At 37.3% G+C, this 20,589-nt stretch overlaps 1 long non-coding RNA gene across 1 annotated transcript in view; it reads left to right on the top strand.

The window, feature by feature from the left end:
- The window catches only part of LOC309965951, a 302,218-nt gene extending 282,667 nt beyond the window's left edge, over window positions 1-19,551 (top strand). The window contains exon 2 of the long non-coding RNA XR_014326418.1: window positions 19,004-19,551. This is a non-coding gene — a long non-coding RNA (uncharacterized lncRNA). The remainder of the gene's footprint in view (window positions 1-19,003) is intronic.
- Window positions 19,552-20,589: the final 1,038 nt, after the last annotated feature.

Raw genomic sequence — 20,589 nt, forward strand, 5'->3', positions numbered from 1 at the left:
GAAGGAAGGAGGGAATGAAGGATAGAAAGAACAGAGGTAGGAAAAGGGAAAAGGAACAAGTGAATGGTTAGTGTTATAGTAAGAAATGCTTACTATTGTTTGTCTTTTCTGGGATTGTAATGCTCGCTAGTCTTGCTAAATGCTGCAGATGGGTTTCTGACAGGATTACTGAGTATTCAACAAAACAAAAGTATGATTCATTATGGATCTGAATCTCATAATAGATTTCCACAGTCCCTACTTCATCTGCATTAGATTGCTTTGGGTCATTTGGGTAGAAATCTATTCTTTTCCCACAAAAATATTTAAGTTTCCTGCTCCTGAGAGTAGCAGTCAGGTTTGACAGATATAAGGAAGCATGGTACCTTTGTGGTATATTTGTGGTATCATCCTTTTTTGTCGCTCAGTTCAAATTACAATTGAGACATGTGGGTTGAGATGGGCCAGTCAGAGTTGACCATGTCACAGGCCACAGTGACCAGTTCAGGAATGGGTATATGATTCCAGTTCAAGCCAATCAGAAAACAAAACAACAAATCTGATCTTAAATTGCTGAGTTTTGGGGAAGGAGGGCAAAGACATTTTCTCTCTGAATGCCAGATTTTGATCCTCTAATTAAGCAATGTTTAGAGAAAGAACTGCCTCTGAAATTTAACTAGTTGAATTAATAAAATACTTTGTTTTTAGTTTTAAACTTGTTTGGTTTGGACATTTTTTCCTCATTGTTATTTTTAACAACAGTGTTACTAATACAAAAAAGTTAGTGCCTTGAAAATATACAGCTTCCCAAAGAAATGTTGGTGTGATGACTTGGCTTCTCTTGATAACCCCAGGATAAAGTGAACCACATGGGATGAATGTGTCCCCCCTCACCTCATGAGTAGACTCCAGCATCCGATATCATGAAGGGACTGCCAGTTACAGAATGCTTATTATGTGCCGGTAGCCTTGTAGGCACCTAATGTGTACTTTCTATTTAATCCTCACAATTAGCTCATGAGGAAAGTGATATTATTTTTAATTTTAGGAATAAGGTATCTGGGGCCTGGAAAAATAAGTAACTTGCTTTGATTACCAAGCTAGAGTTTGAACATCTGACTTCAAGCCTCACTCTTTCTACACCACCAAATTACTCTACTTGTAAACAATAATTTAAAACAATTTTTCTTTAACTTCTAAAACTACTTCCCTAGCAAACAGAGAATATTGACATTGGGGGGATATTTTTGTTTGTTCATAATGTTAGAGAGACTAGATTTCTAAGAGCTCATATGTTATCTTTCCTCCTGATTTTTTGTGGGTGATTTTACTGGCATCTTTGCCTTGTGCCCTGAACAAAAAAAGATATTTTGGTTGAAATAGCATGACACTGTCAACCTTGAAATAGGCATTTAAAAGCCTTTTCATTTCATAAAGCTTTTAGTGTAGCATGCGGATTTATGGTTATACTTTTCTACAACAGTTAAAATGTCTATAAATGACATTCTCCATGTTTAGCATTTTAACCTTCCTTTGTTGGTAACATGATGCATTCTGCATATTTTCCTGAATACAGCATAAATCATAAATTCAATAAGATGTATATAATGTTATTTATACCTTATATAAGAGCAGTCTTCAAAATGTTTCTTTGTGAATATATCCAACACATGAAGAGAAATATGCTTAGAAATTCAATTTGTGTATATAGTATAAGCTAATTAACTCATAATTTCATGTAAATTTGCATGAACAAAAAAAACGGAAATAAAGTTGATGAAAACCTCAGTATTTATTTTGAATAATGGGAATTTGGAGCGTTTTTCCTTGTCTCTCTATTTTTCTAGATATTATGTCATTTTATGAGAGATTTAGAGATAATATAATAAATTTTACTTCAAAATTTCTTACAGATTTCAGTTTATAAAAAATTTCTAAATACCGATGCCAAATATTGCTCTGAAATGTGAAGAAATAACTATTGTTTGTCCAAAGCTTTTCATTTATATATTCATTCAATTATTACTTTGTTAATTTCCTCCACACTTACGAATATATAACATGTATCTGGCAATGTTACAGTGGTTGAGGATATAATAGTGAAAATGTAGGGAAAGTCCTCAATAAACAAGCATTATAGTCAGGGGAGAAAGCTAGCACACATGCATAAAGGTGCTCACACACACACAAACTTCACATGGGATAAATGCTATGAATTAAAACAAGATAATGTAATAGATAAAAATGTATAGAGGTGTCTTTAAAAGAATGATTCCAAAAGGAGGGAGAAGTGTGTCAGCATAAAGATGATCCTTGAATTGGTCTTTGCTCTCAATACAAATAAATAGAAAAAAAGACTCTAATAAGTGAATGATTAAATTATTAACTATATCAATTGAAAATAAAATTATGTAACATTAGATACAGAATTAATTCTGATATTATAAGTAAATCATTATGAAATGAAGAAGACACAAAACAACTAGAGGACTACAGCACTTTCAGTTTATATATGCAAAGTATAAATTGTCAGTATTCAAAAATGTATGCATAGCAATAGCTATATTAGAATTAAAACATTGTATTATAAATTATTCTTTAATGTTCCTTACATTACTTGTACAAAAATTAAAAATTGAATTTAATTCTTAGAAATTATTTAAAAATCCAGAAGAACTTTCCATCTCTATGATTTTGACTACTCTACATACCTCATATAAGTGGAATCATATAATATTTGTCCTTTTGTGACTGGCTTATATCACTTAGCATAATGACTTCCAGGTTCATTCATGTTGTAGCATATGTCAGAATTTTCTTTCTTTTTCTTAGTAGACTTAATTTTTTGGAGTAGTTTTAAGTTCACAGCAAAAATGAACAGAAGATACAGAGATTTCTCATATACCTGCTGCCCCCCCACATTCATAGTCTCCGCTATTTTAAACATCCCCCACCAGAGTGCTACATTTGTTATAAATGATGAACCTACCTTGACACACCACCACCTAGAATCCATAGCTTACATTAGGGTCCACACTTGGTATTTGTACATTCTATGGGTTTGAACAACTGTACAATGACACATTTCTGCCATAATAGTATCATATACTATCCACTGTCCTAAAAATCCTTTTTGTTCTGCCTATTTAACATCTCTCCCCTCTAACTCCTTGGAATCACTCATCTTTTTTACTGCCTCGCTATTTTTGCTTTTTCTAGTCATTAAATTCATAGAGACAGATATCAGAGTAGAGGTTAACAGGGGCTACACAGAAGAGTAAATGGGGAATTGCTGTCTAATGGGTACAGAGTTTCATTTTGGGAATATGAATAAAGTTCTGGAGATGACTGGCGGTGATAGCTGCACAACAATGTGGATAAATTTAATGCCACTGAACTGAACACTCAAAAATGGTTAAAATGGTATATTTTATGTTATGTATATTTTATTACAATAAAAACATGATGTGGGGCTTCCTGGTGGCGCAGTGGTTGACAGTCCACCTGCTGATGCAGGGGACGCGGGTTCATGCCCCAGTCTGGGAAGATCCCACATGCCGTGGAGCGGCTGGGCCTGTGAGCCATGGCCACTGAGCCTGCTCGTTCAGAGCCTGTGCTCCGCAACGGAAGAGGCCACAACAGTGAGAGGCCCGTGTACAGCAAAAAAAAAAAAAAACAACAAAAAAAACATGATGTGAAAAGGTCAAAAAGAACTAAGTACATCTAAATACAAAATATTTTATTATAATTGTAAAACATGGCGGTAGGATTATAGGAATTTGATTGAAATGAAGACTATTTTTTAAATAACATTTATTTTCTATTAATAAGGTTTTAAGCCTTAAACTATGTAATTCAACACAGTATTTATTTTGTACCTAGTAGTTTGAACCCCTTGATCCCCTAGCCCTCTCTTCTCCCTCCCCCTTCCCTCTCCCCACTGGTAACCACTAATTTGTTCTCTTTATCTATGTCTGCTTCTTTTTTGTTATATTTGCTAGTTGGTTTTATTTATTTATTTTTAGATTTCACATATAAGTTGTATTATATAGTATTTGTCTTTCTCTGTCTAACTTATTTCACTTAGAATAATACCCTCCAATTCCATCCATGTTGTTGCAAATGGCAAAATTTCATATTTTTTGTATGGCTGAGTGGTGTTCCTTTGTGTATGTGTGTGTGTATATATATATATACCACTTCTTCTTTATCCATTCATCTGTTGATGGACAATTAGGTTGCTTCCATAACTTGACAATTATAAATAATTGCTTCTATGAACATTGGGGTGCATGTATCTTTTCAAATTAGTGTTTTCATTTTTTTCAGATAAATAACCAGGAGTGGAATTTTTGGGTCCTATGGTAGTTCTATTTTCAGTTTTTTGAGAAACCTCCATACTGTTTTCCACAGTGGCTGCCTTAATTTACATTCCAACCAACAATGTACGATGATTCCTCTTTCTCCACATCCTCTCCAACATTTGTTATTTGTGTTATTTTTGATGATATGCATTCTGACAAGTGTGAGGTGATATTTCATTGTGGTTTTAATTTGCATTTCTGATTAGCAGTGTTGAGCAACTTTTCATGTGCCTGTTTGTCATCTTTAATTCTTCTTTGGATAATACCTATTCAGGTCTTCTGTTCATTTTTTAATTGGGTTGTTTGATTTTTTAGGTTGAGTTGTGTGAACTGTTTATGTATTTTGGATATTAACCCCTTATGGGTCATATCATTTGCAAATATTTTCTCCCATTCAGTGGTTGTCTTTTTGTTTTTTTGATGGTTTCCTTTTTCTGTGCAAAAGCTTTTAAGTTTAGTTAGGTCCCATTTGTTTATTTTTGCTTTCATTTCCTCTACTTTAGGGAGAGAGATACCAAAAAAAATTGCTGTAATTTATGTCAAAAACTGTTCTGCTAATGTTTTCTTCTAAGAATTTTATGGTTTCAAATCTCACATTTAGGTCTTTAATCCATTGTGAGTTTGTTTTTGTATATGGTGTTAGAGAATGTTCTAATTGCATTCTTTTACATGTAGCTGTCAAGTTTTCCTAGCACCACTTATTGAAGAGACTGTCTTTTCTCCATTGTGTATCCTAGCCTCCTTTTTTGTAGATTAATTGACCATAAGTGCATGTTTTTATTTTGGGGCTCTCTATTCTGGTCCATTGATCTGTGTGTCTGTTTTTGTCTCAGTACCATACTGTTTTGCTTACTGGAACTTTGTAGTATGGTCTGAAGTCAGGGAGTATGATCCCTCCAGTTATGTTCTTCTTTCTCAATATTGTTTTGGCTATTTGGGGTCTTTTGTATTTCCAGACAAATTTTTAAATTATTTTTTCTAGTTCTGTGGAAAATACCCTTGGTATTTTGGTAGGGATTGCATTGAATCTGTAGATTGCCTTGGGTAGCATGGTCATTTTAACAATATTACTGTTTCTAATCCATGAATACAGTACATCTTTTCATCTGTTTGTCATCTTGAATTTTTTCCATCAGTGTCATCAGAAATCAAGACTACTTTATATTTGAACAGAATGCTACTTTCATTAAAGGGAAGTTTTTAAAAAGGACATTTTCTTATGTATAGTTGTGCAATGAGTTTGCTTATTGTTTACAGTGTCTTGAAGGAGTTTTCATTTATTTTACTTCTGATGCTATGGCTCTCCTTCACAAAGACATTTGTTTACCCGAAGCCTAGATGTACTCTGGTCTAGTAGCTCACCAGCCCCCTTACTAGTTCAAGGCATGCCTACCTGCAAGGATTATTTACTATGGTAGAGTGTAGATCTAGAAAAGGGAATTTCAAGTTGATCTTATCTACCTATTAGTTCATGAGGCAGAAAAGATGAGATAATAGTGGAAGCTACCGTGCTTTTAGGCATCATTTCTGCTACTGCTTTGCTGCTGGGGGTAAGATTATGGGTAGCTGTGATGTGACTGGTTGTCCATTTATTCATGCATTCACTTTGCAAGCACAATGAGTACATCCTTCATATCAGACCTGAGCTCAAAAATGTCCACCTAGAGATGACAGGCAAGATCTGCACCCTCAGTGAACTTGAGTCAAAAAGATTATTATTCTTTAAAGCTGTTTATGAAGTGATCCCTTAGAAGGAAATGTCCTTACATGCTCCTAGAAGAGACAAGAGGCTTCACTTGAAAGTTCTGATATTACTTGAGACTTTGTCAGGACAGAAAAGGGCATGCAATTCCATACTACTGAGGAATCAAGTATCGGGAGAGAACAATCAAAATTAGTCTATTTTGTGTATCAACTCTGTTAACCTGTTCTCTATCATCTGTTCATCTTTGGGTACAGGTGTTATTTAAGCATGTCTACATATGCATCTTTAGAGGTTACAATATGCCCTTAAGAAGACAGGATGAGTGTCTATGTGGAAATTTTGTTAAAATGATTTGTTTGGGAATTTGTATTAGAAGTAGTATTTAAAGGGTTTTAGGCCAATTTAAGTTTTGAAAAAGTAAGACAATATGAAAAAATAATATGTAGAAGACTTTACTTATAACACCACCAATAATTTCAGTTATGGGCAACTCCTTGGGTGACATGATTTAAGAGATAATAGAAAACCAATTCCAGACTGTAATGAAATTCCCCCATACCAGTAGTACCCTTTAGTTTTAGGTAAGGAATTTTATTAATATACAGCTTATCCAACAATATTTTCATACCTTTCCATTTACATAATCCTAGAACAGTTTTATGAAATCAGGTATCATAAATTACCCCCCTTTAAAGGTGGAGGGACATAGAATTCAGAAAATATAAGAGCTGATGATTCGTTCAGGTTTTGAACCCACATCTATGGCTTTGAGGTGTACCAGTTCCCCATAGTTGCTAGTTTCAAATAATTCATGGTCCCATAGAGTAGAAGGCCATATAATTCAATGTTGACATGCTTAGCTACAGTTATAAACAAATTGGATTAGAATCATAGATGACAAAGACATTGAGGCTAACTGAAAGTGTCAGGAAAGGCCCCTTAGAGAGGTGACATTTCAACTAGTTCTTGAATAAGTGTAGAGAATTTCCTGCAGTATTTTCTGTGCAAGTGAGTCTTGGAGTTAAAATCCCTTTGTTATAACAACTGAGGACGACATATCAGTGCTGTTTTGCTTCAAGATCATTTGCAAGTGTCTTCCTTTTGTCCAGGGCCACAGTGTTGCACAAACCTAAGGCCCCATTCTCAAGGTATGGCTCCAGTAAATGCTCTTCACTGAGCGTGGTACAAGAGAGGCTCCCTGGGGCTGTCCTGCATGGAGATAATTTTCTCAGCTCTGTTTACTCTGCTTCCCTTATTACCCAGTGAGCATTGCCCATCATGTGGCAGGCCCCAGCTAGGGACTTTTGTTCCCCTTCGCGTATACTCTCGCCTGTTGTCAAGACAGAAAAACAGAAGAAAGTTACATATTCATGCGTGATGAGCATGGTTCTTGTTCTGAATTAGAAAATTTATATAACAATAAAATTAAAGGCATATAGTAAAATTACTTACAATCCTACCATTATTTAATTTTTTACATATTACCATAATCAGTGGTAAATGATTTATTTCCATAATCTTATTCCACAGTTCACAGGTAAGTTTAAAACTATAGATATATAATATATATATTACAAATATTATATATATATTATATATATTATATATTACATATACATATATGTATATACACATATATAATAAATACATATATATAAATGTAGTATATATAATACTATATATATTATATATAGTATTATATACTATAATACTAGTATATATAATACATAAGGAATTGGAGGGAGAACAATGATATAGCAAGCTATAATTATTTAAAATATATTAAATAACTGTCTTAACATTAGAGATGTACTTTGAAACCTGGTTCTGTATGGTATCAAAAGATATCTGAGTGAATTCCCTGGTGGTCCAGTGGTTAGGACTCAGTGCTTTCACTGCCAAGGGGGCGGGTCCAGTCCCTGGTGGGAGAACTAAGATATGGCAAGCTACAAGGTGAGGCAAAAAAGACATCTGAAATCTCTTGGAGCCATAGCTTTTATGTCTTTAAAATGAGCATAATCATAACATACTTTATGGATTGCATGGATTATGAAATATACATTTAAAGTAAATAGTACAATAGTAGGCACTCAATAAATGATGAAAAAAATATTTTGTTACAAGTAACAATAACCCGAAATAATCAGAATGTCTCTGTCCTTTCTACTTAGAAAGTCATTTGCTTGCCAGACAGTCTTTAGGCAGAGTATTCATTTCTTAGTTTGTGCTCTTCCCTACCTCCCCCATCCTGATTTGCTAATCTGTAACAACTGCTTCACAGGCAGAAGCGTAATAAGCTTATAGGCCCTTTCCATATTTGCCTTTCTTGGATGCTGTGTTTGTACCCACTCACCTGTTAATCTCCTCCATCATGCTTTCTGACTGCCGACCCACCCCTGCTATCTCCTTGAGGCCAAGCTTCAAACGTACCTCATAGTAGGTAGAGAAGAGAAAGCAACTGCCCTGGATAGAGACCTCTATAACTGCTCGCTACTGCTGTTGATTTATTCTGACTTTTTCATTTTGAAATGTGAGTTATCCCGGGGAAATTGAGATAAGCCACCATGAACTTTATTTGGTCCTTTAAAAAACAATGGTGTTTGGAAAAGAAAGCCACCACAGAGATTCAAACCCATTTGGCAGGCGAGGAGAAAATGAAAGTGATTTGTAAATGCTAAAACATCCGCTGCGGGGGCGGGGGCGGGGGCAGGTATCAAGGGATTCAACAAAGGTCATTGGAGGGACCATCTCTGTCTTCATGAACATTTCAGAGAAGGACACAAATTGCGTATTAGTCACTTACCCTGTACAAACTAAATTGGAGTGGACAACAAAAGGGGCTGGGAGTGGGGAAGGGGAACTGTGAGAGATGTGAGCTGGGAGAAGAAAAAAACGTTGTAAACTTAATTTAACTGAAATCTCAGGGATGCTGTGTATCATTACTCAGAAACATAAGGTACAAAACATCATTTTTCCTACTTAGTTATTTAATCTTCATTTCCTTTTAGTTGTTTTCATTGAGGTGTTGTCCAGGTTAGGTCAAAGGCTACTGATGATGGATTATTTCCCTTGGTGTCTTTGTTTTATGATTTTATCCACTCAGCTTCTCAGCTTCCTTGGGCTGGGTCTGGGCATAAAAGTGTAGTAATTGGCATGCAGGTATATTCCCTGTGCAAAATAGCTTTCCTTATACTGCACCCTCCTCTCAAGATGATATTCCTTTCCCCTATATAGACCCAATTCAAATAAACCCATCAGAATAAATTGCATCAAAATAAATAAAATATCATTTCTCAAGGACCTCACAGCCTTATGTTGGAAAATACATATCTTTCATAGTTAAAGTCAAAATACAGCCATTCATGTTAATCATGGGTTGGTGGAAGAAAGGTACAGAAGGAGACAATGATTAAAGGTTTTGCCAATGTCTCTGGGCTCAGCTCTTCTCTGTCTGTTGCATAAAGCCATTTTTGAGATCACTTATGGTCAATTGCCCTCTTCTTCTAAACTATTTTTTTGAATTATTTTTATTTCCCTTCATCTCGTAAATTCTCCCCTTTTCCCCCATGATATATAATGACCCCGTTAGAATTGATTGAAATATCTTTTTACATAAATATTAACTACAACCAGGTACCCAAGCAGTTAGAATTTTGATGCAATATATAAAGCATCAAAGTTGGTGCTCCCCATTTTCTCTGACAGTTGGGTAGGGAAAAGTGGTAATAATCCCCATTTGTCTATCAGGAAAGTGCTTTTCTGATGGTCTCTTTCACATTGCCCAGACCCTCATGCTGGGTCATGGCATTGATGCATTCATGAGCCTTGCTCCTGATATAAACATTTAAAGGGCTAATGTTTCATTGGCTGACTAGGCTTTATCAAAGTCTTTGATTGGCCTCTGTCTGTTTTTCTTAGTCTTACCATAGCTTCTAAGGCCAATGAAAGTGATGTTTATTTGAAGATAGTTTGTCAGCTCCCAGCCCATGGTTTCTATAAAACTTTTAACCTTTAAAGAACATAATATTTGTCTACAGTGTTTACAAATACAGTTTCCAGAGCCCATGCCCAGAGCTTCTGATTCAGTAGATTGAAGTAGACCAGAAATGTGCAATTCTCATTAGCTCCAAGATGATGTCAGTGATTCTGGTCTGAGGACCACACTGTGAGTCCCACAAGAGTTTTTGAGGAGTAATATGTAGCTCTTCCAGTTGTCCCTACTCAGAGTCATATACAGCGAAGGAGCAACAACAGGGCACACAATCCAATCTAGAATTTGCTGCTCAAATTTTGGTAGTGGGCCAGTTTAGCATCATGTGGGAGCATTTTAGAAATACACACTCTCAGGCCCTGACCTAGACCTGAACATAAATCTGCATTTCAAGAAAATCTCTAGGTAGTTCATATGCACATTAGAGGTTGAGACATACTACTTTAGCATGAAATAGCCTAATTGGTGAATTGCAGTTATTTCTCCTCTCCTTTCTGTTCTATAGCAGGTGGACCCTGTCTTCACCTATTTTAGAAACTACATCCTAAAATGTGTAGTGGTGCTTTATGGCTCAAGTTTACTCATGTAATGAGGGAGGGAAAGAACAGTGTGAATGGTTTTGACAAATCCAATATAATTCTATTTGCTAAAATACAATGCTACTCAATCTCTGTATTATACATGAATTCTTATTTTTTAAGTAACAGAATTCTTGGTTTTAAGTAACAGAAATCTAAACATGTTAGGCAAAAAGAGAACTTATTAGAAAAATAATGGGGAATCTCTGAAAATTGTAGAAAAGTAAGGTTTTTAGCTGGACCTCTGGAATGCATGAAGCCAATAATTCAAATGCTTCCAGAATGCTCATCTTTGTATTCCTCTGTCTTTCTGCTTCAGTCTCTCAGAGAGACTACATACCTGCATATATTCCAACCTCACCATAGTGGAGGGTCTGAAACTCTTCCTTAGATTCCAGATCAAAAAATCCTAAAGTAGGGGCTTCCCTGGTGGCACAGTGGTTGAGAGTCCGCCTGCCAATGCAGGGGACAGGGGTTCGTGCCCCGGTCCGGGAAGATCCCAGATGCCGCGGAGCGGCTGGGCCCGTGAGCCATGGCCGCTGAGCCTGCGCGTCCGGAGCCTGTGCTCTGCAACGGGAGAGGCCACAGCAGTGAGAGGCCCACGTACCGCAAAAAAAAAAAAAAATCCTAAAGTAGGATTTCAGTTGCCTTGACCTGAGCCTTATTTCCACAGTTGGACAAATCAACCCTGAGACAGAGCACCTTGATCACTAGTCTCCATAGAATGATGAAGAAGAAAGTTCAGAGAGGAAGAGAGGAGAAGCAAGTCGGGGAAAAAAAATCAGTACATGTCAGCATGTACTGTAGCAACATTTCAGTGGCTTAATGACAGAGTTTATTTCTCCTTTACTTCCCAGTCCCACGGGCTGTTTGGTAGGTAGCCTTCTATACAATGGCACCTCAGAACCTCCACTGAGTTTGCTTCAGGGGAGAAAGTATCAGATCACTTGAGAATTTTTTAAGGAACAAGCCTGGAAGTGGTAAACATTTCCATCCACATCCCGCTCTCCAGACCACAGGACTATGCGTAGTGTAGACTGTGGGCACAAAGAGAAAAGGAATCAGGATTGGTGGACTGATACTCTTTTCTCTGCCGTATAGATAAAAACAAATCCATATGAGTACTATACTTCTGAGCAAATTTAAATTGACCTTGTTAAAAGATAAACTGAACATATTAACATTTTAAGAGTTTATTTGAGCAGAAATTGATTCATATAGGGCAGTGGCAACCACAAGTGTTTAGAAATGTTCCACTGACAGAAGCTAGAAGAAAGATTTTTATAGAGAAAAGGTAGAGAGACAAAGCAAGGAGAGGGGTGGGATAGAGAGGATGGGAGGAGGCTCAAGAGGGAGGGGTATGGGGATATAGGTATACGTATAGCTGATTCACTTTGTTATACAGCAGACATTAACACAACATTGTAAAGCAATTATACTCCAAAAAAGATGAAAAAAAAAAAAGTGAGGAAAGTATTTGAGTATAGCTTAATTAGTTGCATTATTTGGGAAAATCTACCAGGCTGTTTTGATGGGTTGTTCTTATGTTTTGATTTCTTAACCTTGAGGCATTTTAGACTCAGGTTTCAGTTTGCTTAGTAGGGTAGTAAGACATTAAAGCCACCTCAATCTAATGGCTTCCCTGTTTGATTAATAACAACCTTGATGTTCATCTAATTTGGCCAAAATAGTCTCCTCACATATGTATAATTGTGTTCAGTCAGCTATCAAGGGAGACATTTACATTATCCTTATTTCCTCATAGGTTTTCCCTGATTGTCCCTCAAAGCATTGCAATTCTCTACCCTGAAGGTGCTTTTGAATTCCATTACTTTTGTCCCTCCTTTCTCACTCAGGTGGATAACTCTCTGAGACCAACAAATTCTATTTTCCTTGACTTCCTAATTCTTCTATTTTTACCTGAGAGTCTTGAAACATACTCTTAGGGAGCATTTGAATGTTAGGTATATAAAAGCAATTTGCTATTAGCAAAAAAATACCAACTTTTGCAAGCAATTTAATTTTTAAATCAGTCATTCAATAAATATTTACTAAGCTCTGACTCTGAGCCAAGAGGTGTTTTAGACATAAGAACGGTGAACAGCAGCTTTGTTTTATGTATCCTACATTATGGTGGGAGAGTAGACAGGCAGTAAATAAATATATACATAAAAATAATAAGTGAAAGAAATAACCAGACCATGATTAATATAGTGCAGGGAATTAAAATAAGGTGACTTAATAAAGTGATTAGTTTATATATTGGGTACTTAAGGGAGAGACCTCTCTTAAGAGATAAATGAGATCTAAATTACACAATATATCCAGATATGTCAAGATCACAGAAAAAACCTTCTAGACAGAAGGACTCTCTAGCCCAAAGTTCCTAAGGGGAATATCCTCCTTTAATTCTTTCTCTTTATAGATGTTCTTCACACAGTTCCCTTGCCTTTTCAGTTACACTAGACTTATAGACTTAGCCTAGAAACATGGTTAACCTTATTCCTTTTGTTTACTCAGCTGAAAAATTAGAATTCACATGAGCGGCTGTGTGACAGAAAATTTTTAATAACAAATATTTATTGAGGCTTTGATAATAATAGCAATTAATTATTAAGAATTTACTAAATGACAAGGATCATGCTTGTTGCTGGTGATACAAGGACATATAAGACAGATTTCCTTTCTTCAAAATTCACAGTCTATTGGAGGTGACATGTGCCACAAATACATTACACTCTTTTTTTTTTTTTTAACATCCTTATTGGGGTATAATTGCTTTACAATGGTGTTAGTTTCTGCTTTATAACAAAGTGAATCAGTTATACATATACATATGTTCCCATATCTCTTCCCTCTTGCGTCTCCCTCCCTCCCACCCTCCCTATCCCACCCCTCCAGGCGGTCACAAAGCACCGAGCCGATATCCCAGTGCTATGTGGCTGCTTCCCACTAGCTATCTACCTTACGTTTGTTAGTGTATATATGTTCATTCCTCTCTCTCGCCTTGTCACAGCTCACCCTTCCCCCTCCCCATATCCTAGAGTCCATTCTCTAGTAGGTCTGTGTCTTTATTCCTGTCTTATCCCTAGGTTCTTCATGACATGTTTTTTTCTTAAATTCCATATATATGTGTTAGCATACGGTATTTGTCTCTCTTTTTCTGATTTACTTCACTCTGTATGACAGACTCTAGGTCTATCCACCTCATTACAAATAGCTCAATTTCGTTTCTTTTTATGGCTGAGTAATATTCCATTGTATATATTGCCATATCTTCTTTATCCATTCATCCGATGATGGACACTTAGGTTGTTTTCATCTCCGGGCTATAGTAAATAGAGCTGCAATGAACATTTTGGTACATGACTCTTTTTGAATTTTGGTTTTCTCAGGGTATATGCCCAGTAGTGGGATTGCTGGGTCATATGGTAGTTCTATTTGTAGTTTTTTAAGGAACCTCCATACTATACTCCATAGTGTCTGAACCAATTCACATACCCACCAGCAGTGCAAGAGTGTTCCCTTTTCTCCACACCCTCTCCAGCATTTATTGTTTCTAGATTTTTTGATGATGGCCATTCTGACGGGTGTGAGATGATATCTCATTGTAGTTTTGATTTGCATTTCTCTAATGATTAATGATGTTGAGCATTCTTTCATGTGTTTGTTGGCAGTCTGTATATCTTCTTTGGAGAAATGTCTATTTAGGTCTTCTGCCCATTTTTGGATTGGGTTGTTTGCTTTCTGTTATTGAGCTGCATGTAAATCTTGGAAATTAATCCTTTCTCACTTGCTTCATTTGCAAATATTTTCTCCCATTCTGAGGGTTGTCTTTTGGTTTTGTTTATGGTTTCCTTTGCTGTGCAAAAGCTTTGAAGTTTCATTAGGTCCCATTTGTTTATTTTTTTTTTTTATTTCCATTTCGCTAGGAGGTGGGTCAAAAAGGAACTTGCTGTGATTTATGTCATAGAGTGTTCTGCCTATGTTTTCCTCTAAGAGTTTGATAGTTTGTGGCCTTACATTTAGGTCTTCAATCCATTTTGAGTTTATTTTTGTGTATGGTGTTAGGGAGTGTTCTAATCTCATTCTTTTACATGTACCTGTCCAGTTTTCCCAGCACCACTTATTGAAGAGGCTGTCCTTTCTCCACTGTACTTTCCTGCCTCCTTTATCAAAGATAAGGTGATCATATGTGCGTGGGTTAATCTCTGGGCTTCCTATCCTGTTCCATTGATCTGTTTTTCTGCTAGTACCATACTGTCTTGATTACTGTAGCTTTCTAGTATAGTCTGACGTCAGGGAGCCTGATTCCTCCAGCTCCGTTTTTCGTTCTCAAAGATGCATTGGCTATTCAGGGTCTTTTGTGTTTCCATACAAATTGTGAAATTTTTTGTTCTAGTTCTGTGAAAAATGCCAGTGGTAGTTTGATAGGGATTGCATTGAATCTATAGATTGCTTTGGGTAGTAGAGTCATTTTCACAATGTTGATTCTTCCAATCCAAGAACATGGTATATCTCTCCATCTATTTGTATCATCTTTAATTTCTTTCATCAGTGTCTTATAATTTTCTGCATACAGGTCTTTTGTTTCCTTAGGTAGGTTTATTCCTAGATATTTTATTCTTTTTGTTGCAGTGGTAAATGGGAGTGTTTTCTTGATTTCACTTTCAGATTTTTCATCATTAGTGTATAGGAATGCCAGAGATTTCTGTGCATTAATATTTTATCCTGCCACTTTACCAAATTCATTGATTAGCTCTAGTAGTTTTCTGGTAGCATCTTTAGGATTCTCTATGTATAGTATCACGTCATCTGCAAACAGTGACAGCTTTACTTCTTCTTATCCGGTTTGGATTCCTTTTATTTCCTTTTCATCTCTGATTGCTGTGGCTAAAACTTCCAAAACTATGTTGAATAAGAGTGGTGAGAGTGGGCAACCTTGTCTTGTTCCTGATGTTAGTGGAAATGCTTTCAGTTTTTCACCATTGAGGATGATGTTGGCTGTGGGCTTGTCATATATGACCTTTATTATGTTGAGGAAACTTCCCTCTATGCCTACTTTCTGCAGGTTTTTTTTTTATCATAAATGGGTGTTGAATTTTGTCAAAAGCTTTCTCTGCATCTATTGAGATGACCATATGGTTTTTCTCCTTCAATTTGTTAATATGGTTTATCACATTGATAGATTTGCGTATATTGAAGAATCCTTGCATTCCTGGAATAAACCCCACTTGATCATGGTGTATGATCCTTTTAATGTGCTGTTGGATTCTGTTTGCTAGTATTTTGTTGAGGATTTTTGCATCTATGTTCATCAGTGATATTGGCCTGTAGTTTTCTTTCTTTGTAACATCTTTGTCTGCTTTTGGTATCAAGGTGATGGTGGCCTTGTAAAAGGAATTTGGGAGTGTTCCTCCCTCTGCTATATTTTGGAAGAGTTTGAGAAGGATAGGTGTTAGTTAGCTCTTCTCTAAATGTTTGATAGAATTCGCCTGTGAAGCCATCTGGTCCTGGGCTTTTGTTTGTTAGAAGATTTTTAATCACAATTTCAATTTCAGTGCTTGTGATTGGTCTGTTCATATTTTCTATTTCTTCCTGATTCAGTCTTGGCAGGTTGTGCATTTCTAAGAATTTGTCCATTTCTTCCAGGTTGTCCATTTTATTGGCATAGAGTTGCTTGTAGTAATCTCTCATGATCTTTTTTATTTCTGCAGTGTCAGTTGTTACTTCTCCTTTATCATTACTAATTCTATTGATTTGAGTCTTCTCCCTTTTTTTCTTGATGAGTCTGGCTAATGGTTTATCTATTGTGTTTATCTTCTCAAAGAACCAGCTTTTAGTTTTACTGATCTTTGCTATTGTTTCCTTCATTTCTTTTTCATTTATTTCTGATCTGATTTTTATGATTTCTTTCCTTCTGCTAACTTTGGGTTTTTTTTGTTCTTCTTTCTCTAATTGTTTTAGGTGCAAGGTTAGGTTGTTTATTCGAGATGTTTTCTGCTTCTTAAGGTGGGCTTGTATTGCTATAAACTTCCCTCTTAGAACTGCTTTTGCTGCATCCCATAGGTTTTGGGCCGTTGTGTCTCCATTGTCATTTGTTTCTAGGCATTTTTTTATTTCCTCTTTGATTTCTTCAGTGATCACTTCGTTATTAAGTAGTGTATTGTTTAGCCTCCATGTATTTGTATTTTTTACAGATCTATTCCTGTAACTGATATCTAGTCTCATGGCGTTGTGGTTGGAAAAGGTACTTGATACAATTTCAATTTTCTTAAATTTACCAAGGCTTGATTTGTGACCCAAGATATGACCTATCCTGGAGAATGTTCCATGAGCACTTGAGAAAAATGTGTATTGTTGTTTTTGGATGGAGTGTCCTATAAATATCAATTAAGTCCATCTTGTTTAATGTATCAGTTAAAGCTTGTGTTTCCTTATTTATTTTCATTTTGGATGATCTGTCCATGGGTGAAAGTGGGATGTTAAAGTCCCCTACTATGAATGTGTTACAGTCTATTTCCCCTTTTATGGCTGTTAGTATTTGCCTTATGTATTGAGATGCTCCTATGTTGGGTGCATAAATATTTACAATTGTTCTATCTTCTTCTTGGATCGATCCTTTGATCATTATGTAGTGTCCTTCTTTGTGTCTTCTAATAGTCTTTATTTTAAAGTCTATTTTGTCTAATATGAGAATTGCTACTCCAGCTTTCTTTTGGTTTCCATTTGCATGGAATATCTTTTTCCATCCCCTTACTTTCAGTCTGTATGTGTCTCTAGGTCTGAAGTGGGTCTCTTGTAGACAGCATATATATGGATCTTGTTTTTGTATCCATTCAGCCAATCTGTGTCTTTTGGTGGGAGCATTTAGTCCATTTCCATTTAAGGTAATTATCGATATGTATGTTCCTATTCCCATTTTCTAAATTGTTTTGGGTTTGTTATTGTAGGTCTTTTCCTTCTCTTGTGTTTCCTGCCTAGAGTAGTTCCTTTAGCATTTGTTGTAAAGCTGGTTTGTTGGTGCTGAACTCTCTCAGCTTTTGCTTGTCTGTAAAGGTTTTAATTTCTCCATCAAATCTGAATGAGATCCTTGCTGGGTAGAGTAATCTTGGTTGCAGGTTTTTCTCCTTCGTCACTTTCAGTATGTCCTGCCACTCCCTTCTGGCTTGCAGAGTTTCTGCTGGGAGATCAGCTGTTAATGTTATGGGGATTCCCTTGTGTGTTATTTGGTGTTTTTCCCTTGCTGCTTTTAATATGCTTTCTTTGTATTTAATTTTTGTCAGTTTGATTAATATGTGTCTTGGCATATTTCTCCTTGGATTTATCCTGTATGGGACTCTCTGTGCTTCTTGGACTTGATTAACTATTTCCTTTCCCATATTAGGGAAGTTTTCAACTATAATCTCTTCAAATATTTTCTCAGTCCCTTTCTTTTTCTCTTCTTCTTCTGGGACCCCTATAATTCGAATGTTGGTGTTTTTAATGTTGTCCCAGAGGTCTCTGAGACTGTGCTCAGTTCTTTTCATTCTCTTTTCTTTATTCTTCTCTGCAGTAGTTATTTCCGCTATTTTATCTTCCAGGTCACTTATCCGTTCTTCTGCCTCAGTTATTCTGGTATTGATCCCATCTAGAGTCTTTTTCGTTTCATTTATTGTGTTCATCATTGTTTGTTTCATATTTAGTTCTTCTAGGTCCTTGTTAAATGTTTCTTGCATTTTGTCCATTGTATTTCCAAGATTTTGGATCTTCTTTACTATCATTATTCTGAATTCTTTTTCAGGTAGACTGCCTATTTCCTCTTCATTTGTTAGGTCTGGTGAGTTTTTATCTTGCTCCTTCATCTGCTGTGTGTTTTTCTGTCTTCTCATTTTGCTTATCTTACTGTGTTTGGGGTCTCCTTTTTGCAGGCTGCAGGTTCGTAGTTCCCGTTGTTTTTGATGTCTGTCCCTAGTTGCTAAGGTTGGTTCAGTGGATTGTGCTGTGTTCTGGTGGATGAGGCTGGATCTTGTCTCTCTAGTGGGCAGGTCCACGTCTGGTGGTGTGTTTTGGGGTGTCTGTGGATTTATTATTATTTTAGGCAGCTAATGGGTGGGGTTGTGTTCCTGTTTTGCTAGTTGTTTGGCATAGGTTGTCCAGCACTGTAGCTTGCTGGTCGTTGAGTGAAGCTGGGTGCTGGTGTTGAGATGGAGATCTCTGGGAGATTTTTGCCATTTGATATTATGTGGAGCTGGAAGGTCTCTTGTGGACCAGTGTCCTGAATTTGGCTCTACCACCTCCGAGGCACAGCACTGACTCCTGGCTGGAGCACCAAGAGCCTTTCATCCACATGGCTCAGAATAAAAGGTAGAAAAAGTAGAGAGAAAGAATTAGTAGAAGTAGGAAGAAAGAAAGAAAGAAAGAAAGAGAGAGAAAGAAAGAAAGATAGAAAGAAAGGAGGGAAGGAAAGAAGGAAGGAAGGAAGAAAGAGAAAGAAGAAAAGAAGGAAAGAAGCAAAGAAGGAAAGAAAGGAGGGAGGGAGGGAGGGAGGAAGGAAGGAAGGAGGGAAGGAAGAAAAAAAGAAAGAAGATACAGTAAAATAAAATAAAGTATAAGAAAGTTATTAAATTAAAAAATAATTATTTAGAAAAAAAAGAGGGACGGAGAGAACCTTAGGACAAATGGTGGAAGCAAAGCTACACAGACAAAATCTCACACAGAAGCACAGAAGCATACACATACACACTCAACAAAAAGAGGAAAAGGGGAAGAGGTAAAGGGGAAAAAGTCATAAATCTTGCTCTTAAAGTCCACCTCCTCAATTTGGGATGATTCGTTGTCTAAAGGAGGGAGGGAGGAAGGAAGGAAGGAAGGAAGGAAGGAAAGAAAGAAGGAAAGAAAGAAGGAAAGAAAGAAAGAAAAGGTAAAGTATAATAAATTTATTAATATTAATTATTAAGAAAAAAATTTAAAAAAACAACGGACGGATAGAACCCTAGGACAAATGGTGGGAGCAGAGCTATACAGACAAAATGTCACACAGAAGCATACACATACACACTCACAAAAAGAGGAAAAGGGGGAAAAAATCCTAGATCTTGCTCTCGAAGTCCACCTCAATTTGGGATGATTCGTTGTCTACTCATGTATTCCACAGAGGCAGGGTACATCAAGTTGATTGTGGAGCTTTAATCCGCTGCTTCTGAGGCTGCTGGGAGAGATTTCCCTTTCTCTTCTTTGTTCTCACAGCTCCCAGGGGCTCAGCTTTGGATTTGGCCCCGCCTCTGCATGTAGGTCGCTGGAGGGCGTCTGTTTTTTGCCCAGACAGGACGGGGTTAAAGGAGCCGCTGATTTGGGGGCTCTGGCTCACTCAGGCCGCGGGGGAGATGTAAGGTCGGATCTTAACAAACGGCACCGCGAAACAGAGGAAAGCTTCAAGTGAGCTTTATTAGGGAGCGCTCCCGGGCGGGGTTCACTGGTCCGAGAGAAAGGGGCCAGAGAAGTCGCACCCGGGCGAGGGTTGGGCAAGATTTTATAGGGGAAGAAGGGAAAGCGGTGTGGTGAATCTGGGAGGGCGCAGAGTATTCCTTATTTGGTGGTGTTTTAGGATATCCTGGGGGACCGTTAGTCCCGCCCCTCGAAAGTCAGGAAGGCTGGGCTGGGTTCAAAGTCCCCAGGTCAGTTCCTGGAACTGGGTGGTCCGGAATGTCTCCAGGGCAGTTTCTGGAACTGGGTGGTCCGGAGAATTTCGGTCTGATGCAACCTGTGAATCTGACTGTGTTCCCCTGCCTCGGGCCAGTTGGCCTTACAGGAGGGAGGGGCGTGGAGTGCGGGCTGAGCACCAGCCTGAGGCGCGCCATGCGTTCTCCCGGGAAAGTTGTCCCTGGATCCCGGGAACCTGGCAGTGGCGGGCTGCACAGGCTCCCCGGAAGAGGGGTGTGGATAGTGACCTGTCCCCGCACACAGGCCCCTTGGTGGCGGCAGCAGCAGCCT

The sequence above is a fragment of the Leucopleurus acutus genome, assembly GCF_964270905.1.
Source record: "Leucopleurus acutus genome assembly, chromosome: 8".
Taxonomy (NCBI): domain Eukaryota; kingdom Metazoa; phylum Chordata; class Mammalia; order Artiodactyla; family Delphinidae; genus Leucopleurus; species Leucopleurus acutus.